Here is a 10219-nt window from a genome sequence, read left to right on the forward strand (position 1 = left end):
TGGATTGTAGACTATTTCATGCCTCTAGTGCACAAGAAGAGAAGGCAGTCTTAACTAATACTGTGAATGTCCTGGGGACTTTAAGTACAGAAGCAACCACGTAGTAGACCGGGTATATTAACTGCTGGTGGTGAAAGAGACGAGACTACAGAGGGAGTATAGCCAAAAGGGTTTTGTAGATGAACACATACAAATGTAGCTTACTGTGCATATAAAATGAGGGCCAACCTACCATTTGGTACAAGGTGCAATGGTGGGTGAGTGACTTGGCATTTGTAATAAAGCGCAAGGATGCATGATAAACAGAGTCCAGTCCCTGTAAGACGAAGGAGGTTGCATGCATATATAACAAGTCACTGTGTCATGGACGTCGTAAGGATTGGACCAAGGCGCAGCGGGTAAAGTGCTCATCTTCTTAATTTATTAAAGAAAACACTTAAACAAAATAAACAGACGACGAAACCAGTTCTATAAGGCACACAGGCTATACAGAAAATAACCACCCACAAAAAACAAGAGAAAACAAACCCACCTAAATATGGCCTCCAATTAGAGACAACGACAACCAGCTACATCTAATTGGAGATCATTGCAAAAACCCAACATAAAAATAGAAAACTAGAAACACATAGAAATAGATAACATAGAACATAAACCAAAAACACACAAAACAAACACCCCCTGCCACGCCCTGACCAAACTACAATAACAAATAAACCCTTTACTGGTCAGGACGTGACACACCGTAATCAATTACAGAGAGAAAAGTGGCCTGAACAAGCTTCTTTCGTTCCCTAAGCCAGAAGCAAGCCTTATTATGGAAATAAAAACCCATTTTCAACTTAAGCTATCTCACAAGATTATCCATATGAACTTTAAAGGACAACTTTTCATCCAACCATATACCTAGGTATTTGTAGGATGTTTTTTGCACATTCAAGACCAGTTAGAAACCATAAAGGGAGGCCTGGAGTGACTGAAAAGCAGTCTGGAGCTCTTCAACAGCCTGAACCAGAGAAGGAGCACATGAATATATGACTATCCTCTGCCTAGAGATGTAACTTTGCTGGTTGTATCCCATTTCCCAATTCATTAATAGAAATTGAGAACAACACAGAAGCTAAAATGGAACCCTGGGGCACACCTCTATTAATCTCAAGAAAGCTAGATTTGTGATTGTCAGTATATATACACATTGTGTTCTGTCAGAAAGATAGTTCCTAAACCAATTTACTGCCCCTTCACTGAAACCAATGTTACTGAGTATAGCTAGCAAAAAATAATGGTCAACTGAATCAAATGCCTTTGATAAATTAACAAACAGAGCAGCGCAATGTTGCTTTTTATCAAGTGCATTTATGATGTCATTTGCCACTGTCATAGCTGCAGTTGTGGTGCTGTGCCCCGATCTAAAGCCAGACTGAACCCTGCTCAGTATACTCTTTTCAATGAAGTTTTTTAACTGAGTTTAATGGGGATTCATAGACTTTGGCCAGGATAGAGAGCTTGGAGATAGGACGACAGTTATTAGCATCTGAGCGATCTCCACCCTTTAGCAGTGGGAGGACATAAGCTGATTTCCAAATGCTGGGTAAGGAATTGGTCAAGAGACTCAAGTTGAAAATGTGAACCAGAGGTTCAGTAATAATACCAGCTGCTATCTTTAAGAGGTAGGGATCCAGGTTGTCTGGACCTGCAGACTTTTTAGTGTCTATTGCCTTTAGTGCTTTATATACCTCAGCATAAGAAACAGGCTCAAAGTTAAAATGGTTCACATAAGGACCTATATATATATATATCATAGTTTACTGTAACAGAGCTTACATTATAGGCCTGGGCACCACCATTATCAAAAACTGAACCAGCAGATATGAAGTGCTTGTTAAAAACTCCTACAATATGGGCTTTATCCTTCACTTCATTAGAATCCATCATTAAATGGTCACGAAGGCCAGAGGATACATTAGAACCTGACACTGATTTGATTAGCATCCAGAACTTGGTAGGGTTGTTTAGGTTCTCTGTGACTGCATTTAGATAGAAATCTGATTTGGACTTCCTGGTCAATCCTGGACATGTGTTTCTTAGCACTCTGAAGGAGGCCCAGTCAACAGGAACATTTGTATGTCTAGCTTGAGCTTGAGCCCAAGAGACATTTCTCTTTCTAATTAATTCTGCCAAGTTATCTGAAAACCAGGGATTGCCCCTTCCACTGATTCAACATTTCTTCACAGGGGCATGCTTATCACAAATGGACACAAATTGCATAGAAAAATAGTCCCAGGCAGTGTCAACATCGGGAATGAGATTTACTCTGTCAATAGTATGGTACAGATCATGTAAGAACGCATGCTCATCAAACTGTCTAAAATGTATTTTAGAAATATAACGGGGTTGGCTTTGGTCAGTTTTGTACTTCTAACACAAGAAATTACACAGTGATCACTGACATCATTACAGAATATCCTAGTCGATGTGTATTTGTGAGGGGTATTCGTTAGCAGAATGTCCAACAGCGTTGATTTGTTAGGTGCTCTGGGATTCGGTCTGCTAGGCGCATGAATTAATTGCGCGAGATTCAGAGAGTCACACAGTTCTTTAAAAGAGCCCGATACAGATGTAAGCATGTCCCAGTTCAAATCTCCTAAAATAATGAATTCAGAGTCATTTAGCTTGTGCAGGACATCAGAAAGAGAAGTGCGTCTCCTGAAGCCGAGGACGGTCTGTAGCAGCCGACTACAGTGATGTGCGAGTCCTTATATACGTTCACTTTAACCGCAAGCAATTCAAAATGTTTGGCTTTGGTAATTGAGATAATTTCAGAGGTGTTAAACTTGGATTCAACATCAATTGCAACCCCTCCTCTACTCTTCCGATTCGTTCTAAAAAAACGTGTACTCATCAATATAAATCAAGTTATTTGACACAGATTTATTTAGCCAAGTTTCTGATAAAACCATTAGGTCTGCATTTGTCGTATTGGCCCATATTAATTTTTACAAATGTTTTTGGAAAATAGACTTCTGACATTAACATACAAGAGGCCAAAACCTGCTCTGTTTTTAAAATCATAGGGAGTCGGTAGAGATTGCATGGTATCCACCGGCCCAGGGTTTGGTCGCACATTACCAGAGATCAACAATAAAAACATAACAATATATCTCAGTTGCCCAATGCGTGAGGACTAGGCAGGGCCAGCACCATTGTCAATAAAGTATTTCCACGCAGACAACAAGTAATTACATAGTTTGATATTTTGGAAGTAGGCTATGCCATCAAGTGTAGAGAAAGAGAGAGACTAAGTTCCTGGTGGTATTGACATGATGGTCTCGTCGGTGTGTTTGAAAATTGTAGGGCATAAATCAAATCAAATCAAATCAAATTTATTTATATAGCCCTTCGTACATCAGCTGAAATCTCAAAGTGCTGTACAGAAACCCAGCCTAAAACCCCAAACAGCAAGCAATGCATGTGAAAGAAGCACGGTGGCTGGGAAAAACTCCCTAGGAAAAACTCCTGAGAAAGGCCAAAAACCTAGGAAGAAACCTAGAGAGGAACCAGGCTATGAGGGGTGGCCAGTCCTCTTCTGGCTGTGCCGGGTGGATATTATAACAGAACATGGTCAAGATGTTAAAATGTTCGTAAATGACCAGCATGGTCAAATAATAATAATCATAGTAATTGTCGAGGGTGCAACAAGCACGTCCGGTGAACAGGTCAGGGTTCCGTAGCCGCAGGCAGAACAGTTGAAACTGGAGCAGCAGCATGGCCAGGTGGACTGGGGACAGCAAGGAGTCATCATGCCAGGTAGTCCTGAGGCATGGTCCTAGGGCTCAGGTCCTCCGAGAGAAAGAAAGAAAGAGAGAAAGAGAGAATTAGAGAGAGCAAATTTACATTCACACAGGACACCGGATAAGACAAGAGAATACTCCAGATGTAACAGACTGACCCTAGCCCCCCGACACATAAACTACTGCAGCATAAATACTGGAGGCTGAGACAGGAGGGATCAGAAGACACTGTGGCCCCATCCGATGATACCCCCGGACAGGGCCAAACAGGCAGGATATAACCCCACCCACTTTGCCAAAGCACAGCCCCCACACCACTAGAGGGATATCTACAACCACCAACTTACCGTCCGAAGACAAGGCCGAGTATAGCCCACAAAGATCTCCGCCACGGCACAACCCAAGGGGGGGGCGCCAACCCAGACAGGAAGACCACGTCAGTGGCTCAACCTACTCAAGTGACGCACCCCTCCCATGGACGGCATGGAAGAACACTAGTAAGTCAGTGACTCAGCCCCTGTAAAAGGGTTAGAGGCAGAGAATCCCAGTGGGAAGAGGGGAACCGACAAGGCAGAGACAGCAAGGGCGGTTCGTTGCTCCAGCCTTTCCGTTCACCTTCACACTCCTGGGCCAGACTATACTTAATCATAGGACCTACTGAAGAGATAAGTCTTCAGTAAAGACTTAAAGGTTGAGACTGAGTCTGCGTCTCTCACATGGGTAGGCAGACCATTCCATAAAAATGGAGCTCTATAGGAGAAAGCCCTACCTCCAGCCGTTTGCTTAGAAATTCTAGGGACAATTAGGAGGCCTGCGTCTTGTGACCGTAGCGTACGTGTAGGTATGTACGGCAGGACCAAATCGGAAAGATAGGTAGGAGCAAGCCCATGTAATGCTTTGTAGGTTAGCAGTAAAACCTTGAAATCAGCCCTTGCCTTAACAGGAAGCCAGTGTAGGGAGGCTAGCACTGGAGTAATATGATCAAATTTTTTGGTTCTAGTCAGGATTCTAGCAGCCGTATTTAGCACTAACTGAAGTTTGTTTAGTGCTTTATCCGGGTAGCCGGAAAGTAGAGCATTGCAGTAGTCGAGCCTAGAAGTAACAAAAGCATGGATTAATTTTTCTGCGTCATTTTTGGACAGAAATTTTCTGATTTTTGCAATGTTACGTAGATGGAAAAAAGCTGTCCTTGAAGCAGTCTTGATATGTTCTTCAAAAGAGAGATCAGGGTCCAGAGTAACGCCGAGGTCCTTCACAGTTTTATTTGAGACAACTGTACAACCATCCAGATTAATTGTCAGATTCAACAGAAGATCTCTTTGTTTCTTGGGACCTAGGACAAGCATCTCTGTTTTGTCCGAGTTTAAAAGTAGAAAATTTGCAGCCATCCACTTCCTTATGTCTGAAACACAGGCTTCTAGCGAGGGCAATTTTGGGGCTTCACCATGTTTCATTGAAATGTACAGCTGTGTGTCGTCCGCATAGCAGTGAAATTTAACATTATGTTTTCAAATGACATCCCCAAGAGGTAAAATATATAGTGAAAACAATAGTGGTCCTAGAACGGAACCTTGAGGAACACCGAAATTTACAATTGATTTGTCAGAGGACGAACCATTCACAGAGACAAACTGATATCTTTCCGACAGATAAGATCTAAACCAGGCCAGAACTTGTCCATGTAGACCAATTTGGGTTTCCAATCTCTCCAAAAGAATGTGGTGATCGATGGTATCAAAAGCGGCACTAAGATCTAGGAGCATGAGGACAGATGCAGAGCCTCGGTCTGACGTCATTAAAAGGTCATTTACCACCTTCACAAGTGCAGTCTCAGTGCTATGATGGGGTCTAAAACCAGACTGAAGCGTTTCGTATACATTGTTTGTCTTCAGGAAGGCAGTGAGTTGCTGCGCAACAACTTTTTCTAAAATTTTTGAGAGGAATGGAAGATTCGATATAGGCCGATAGTTTTTTATAATTTCTGGGTCAAGATTCGGCTTTTTCAAGAGAGGCTTTATTACTGGCACTTTTAGTGAGCTTGGTACACATCCGGTGGATAGAGAGACGTTTATTATGTTCAACATAGGAGGGCCAAGCACAGGAAGCAGCTCTTTCAGTAGTTTAGTTGGAATAGGGTCCAGTATGCAGCTTGAGGGTTTGGAGGCCATGATTATTTTCATCATTATGTCAAGAGATATAATACTAAAACACTTTAGTATCTCCCTTGATCCTAGGTCCTGGCAGAGTTGTGCAGACTCAGGACAATGGAGCCCTGGAGGAATACCCAGATTTAAAGAGGAGTCCGTAATTTGCTTTCTAATGATCATGATCTTTTCCTCAAAGAAGTTCATAAATTTATTACTGCTGAAGTGAAAGCCATCCTCCATTTGCGAATGCTGCTTTTTAGTTAGCTTTGCGACAGTGTCAAAAAGAAATTTCGGATTGTTCTTATTTTCCTCAATTAAGTTGGAAAAATAGGATGATCGTGCAGCAGTGAGGGATCTTCGATACTGCACGGTACTGTCTTTCCAAGCTAGTCGGAAGACTTCCAGTTTAGTGTGGCGCCATTTCCGTTCCAATTTTCTGGAAGCTTGCTTCAGAGCTCGTGTATTTTCTGTATACCAGGGAGCTAGTTTCTTATGACAGATGTTTTTAATTTTTAGGGGTGCAACTGCATCTAGGGTATTGCGCAAGGTTAAATTGAGTTCCTCGGTTAGGTGGTTAACTGATTCTTGTCCTCTGACGTCCTTGGGTAGGCAGAGGGAGTCTGGAAGGGCATCAAGGAATCTTTGGGTTGTCTGAGAATTTATAGCACGACTTTTAATCTTCCTTGGTTGGGGTCTGAGCAGATTATTTGTTGCAATTGTAAACGCAATAAAATGGTGGTCCGATAATCCAGGATTATGAGGAAAAACATTAAGATCCACAACATTTATTCCATGGGACAAAACTAGGTCCAGAGTATGACTGTGGCAGTGAGTAGGTCCAGAGACATGTTGGACAAAACCCACTGAGTCGATGATGGCTCCGAAAGCCTTTTGGAGTGGGTCTGTGGACTTTTCCATGTGAATGTTCAAGTCACCAAAAATTAGAATATTATCTGCTATGACTACAAGATCCGATAGGAATTCAGGGAACTCAGTAAGGAACACTGCATATGGCCCAGGAGGCCTGTAAACAGTAGCTATAAAAAGTGATTGAGTAGGCTGCATAGATTTCATGACTAGAAGCTCAAAAGACGAAAACGTCATTGTTTTTTTTTTTGTAAATTTGCTATCGTAAATGTTAGCAACACCTCCGCCTTTGCCGGATGCACGGGGGGTATGGTCACTAGTGTAACCAGCATAAAGCGAAGATAATTTATTCAGCCTATTTAATCCAGGGTGACATTGCGTAAAGAGCAGGCACAGTAACAGATACACAATGCCGGTTTTTAGCGGTATTTCAGCACAGGTGCGCGACCAGTAGACGTTGTGCATCAGGTTTTCCAATCTGGCAACCGCTTATCCGCTCCTGGCCTTCGGTGTGCAACTGCGCTCGAGTAGATGGCCTTGTGTGCAGACAGATGCTCCTGACTCGGCGAGCTCCAACTCCAGAAAGGTGTAGGCTACAGTTTACGAGCAGTTCAAGGCAGAAAAAACGGCCTTTCAATCAGAAATCTTTGTACAAGTGAAATAGAGACTAAGATCTAAAAATAATAGTTGTTATATACAGCATCCACCTCCACATCAAACGTGTTTGCTTCTGTTAACAGGATCAGGGTCATTAAAACATAAAAACTATTAAAACTCTTATCTCAATGATCACACATACAAACGGACAGACTGATTGGCTACCATCTTGGATTGTTGCTGGACTGTTCTAGATTGATATATAGCCCTATATATAGATGTGCTAGCCTACCTCTTTCAGGTAATACGTTCAATGCAGTATTATCCTTATATTTAGCTAATTAATGCATAATTAGCTTCTAACGTATAGCCTCTGTCTTTTGCGCAATATGTAAGCACTTGTAATCCGCTGGCATCTTGGGAGTCCCATACTAGAATAGCTTGCTGGACATGTTTTTTTTTTTAGCATTTGTTACACCAATAGACTATTCGAACATGGAAGCAAGCTCTTGTTTGGTGAATGTTAAATACAGCAGCCAATAGAACTCAGGGGGAGATTGTGAAACCCTTCAGCATCTAATTCTAGTCCTCTATTATTCAAGGATGTCATTAGAATGATGAAGATAAGGACAACAACAATTATTACATTTAACTGTTGAATGCGAGGAAGGAATGATGCAACAATAGAGAGGGAGAGGAGGTAGACTTATAACATTAGGGGGGAAATTATGTAAGGTTGTCTGCATTCAGAAAGTATTCAGACCCCTTGACTTGCACATTTTGTATTGTTACAGCCTTATTCTAAAATTGATTAAAAAAAATGTTTTACCTCATCAATCTACACACAATACCCCATAATGACAAAGCAAAAACTGTTTTTTAGATATTTTAGCAAAAACATAAAACATGAAAAACTGAAATAAACATTTACATAAGTATTCAGACCCTTTACACAGTACTTTGTTGAAGGACCTTTGGCAGCGGTTACAGCCTCAAGTCTTCCTGGGTATGATGCTACAAGCGTGACACACCTGTATTTGGGGAGTTTCTCCCATTCTTCTCTGCAGATCCTCTCAAGCTCTGTCAGGTTGGATGGGGAGTGTCGCTGCACAGCTATTTTCTGGTCTCTCCAGAGATGTTCAAGTCTGGGCACTGGCTAGGCCACTCAAGGACATTCAGAGACTTGTCCCGAAGCCACTCCTACATTGTCTTGGTTGTGTGCTTAGGGTTGTTGTCCAGTTGGAAGGTGAACCTTTGCCCCAGTCTGAGTAAAGGGTCTGAATACTTCTGTAACTGTGATATTCATGTCTTTTTTTATACATTTGCAAACATTTCAGGAAACCTTTTTTTGCTTTATCATGAGGTATTGTGTGTAGATTGATGAGGGAAAACAACTATTTAATACATTTTAGAATAAGGCTTTAACGTAACAAAATGTGGAAAAAGTCAAGGGACTGAATACTTCCCGAATGTACTGTAAAACAATATAATACAATACAGCAATACAGTCAACTCTCAAAAATATTAGTCTACTGGAGCTAGTTTAATTTATTTACCCAAAACAGCATATTGCTAGCTACATCTATGGGCTTTTATGTTTTTCTGTGCTTAATGTGCAGTAGTCTACAGTGGGGGAAAAAAGTATTTGATCCCCTGCTGATTTTGTACGTTTGCCCACTTACAAAGAAATGATCAGTCTATAATTGTAATGGTAGGTTTATTTGAACAGTGAGAATCAGAATAACAACCAAAAAAATCCAGAAAATGCATGTCAAAAATGTTATAAAATTATTTGCATTTTAATGAGGGAAATAAGTATTTGACCCCCCTCTCAATCAGAAAGATTTCTGGCTCCCAGGTGTCTTTTATACAGGTAACGAGCTGAGATTAGGAGCACACTCTTAAAGGGAGTGCTCCTAACCGCAGCTTGTTACCTGTAAAAAAGACACCTGTCCACAGACACAATCAATCAATCAGATTCTAAACTCTCCACCATGGCCAAGACCAAATAATTGTGTCATGTACAAATGTATTCCTTTCAAGTGATTTTACACTGGCAAGATACAATGGTGATTATATTTTAGTTTTGAGGAAGAGTATGAAAAGCTTGACTTGACTAAAAATATGTTTGAATAATACATGTGACCTGTTCAGTTAAGCTTCCAAACCATTTAGTTGGCTGAGTTGTCTCTAGATAACAGTACAAGATAACGGGACACAAGATAATGTTCAATCCATGTACCATGTCAGCCTGCTGCTATGATTGATGCACAGGGTGGTGAAGCCAAAGGAGGTGGCAGCAGCAAATTCAAGAGGATTCACAGCAGTGCAGGAGACTCTACCACAGGCCCTGGATTCAGTCCCCACCATCCAAGTGGGGGCTCCCTGTCGTAGAGGCCATCATCTCCAACACTCCGGCCGCAGCCGCAGCTGAACAAGTGAAGGTTGAAGAGGCAACTGCCATTATTGAGGAGGCAGTTACCCTAGTTAACCTGTTTGGGATAGCGGGCAGTATTTTCACGGCCAGATAAAAAACATACCCGATTTAATCTGGTTACTACTCCTGCCCAGAAACTAGAATATGCATATAATTAGTAGATTTGGATAGAAAACACTCTAAAGTTTCTAAAACTGTTTGAATGGTGTCTGTGAGTATAACAGAACTCATATGGCAGGCCAAAACCTGAGAAGATTCCATACAGGAAGTGCCTTGTCTGACAATTTGTTGTCCTTCTGAAGCATCTCTATCGAAAATACAGCATCTGTGCTGTAACGTGACATTTTCTAAGGCTTCCATTGGCTCTCAGAAGGCGCCAG

This window comes from Salmo trutta, chromosome 30, assembly GCF_901001165.1.
Source record: "Salmo trutta chromosome 30, fSalTru1.1, whole genome shotgun sequence".
NCBI lineage: Eukaryota > Metazoa > Chordata > Actinopteri > Salmoniformes > Salmonidae > Salmo > Salmo trutta.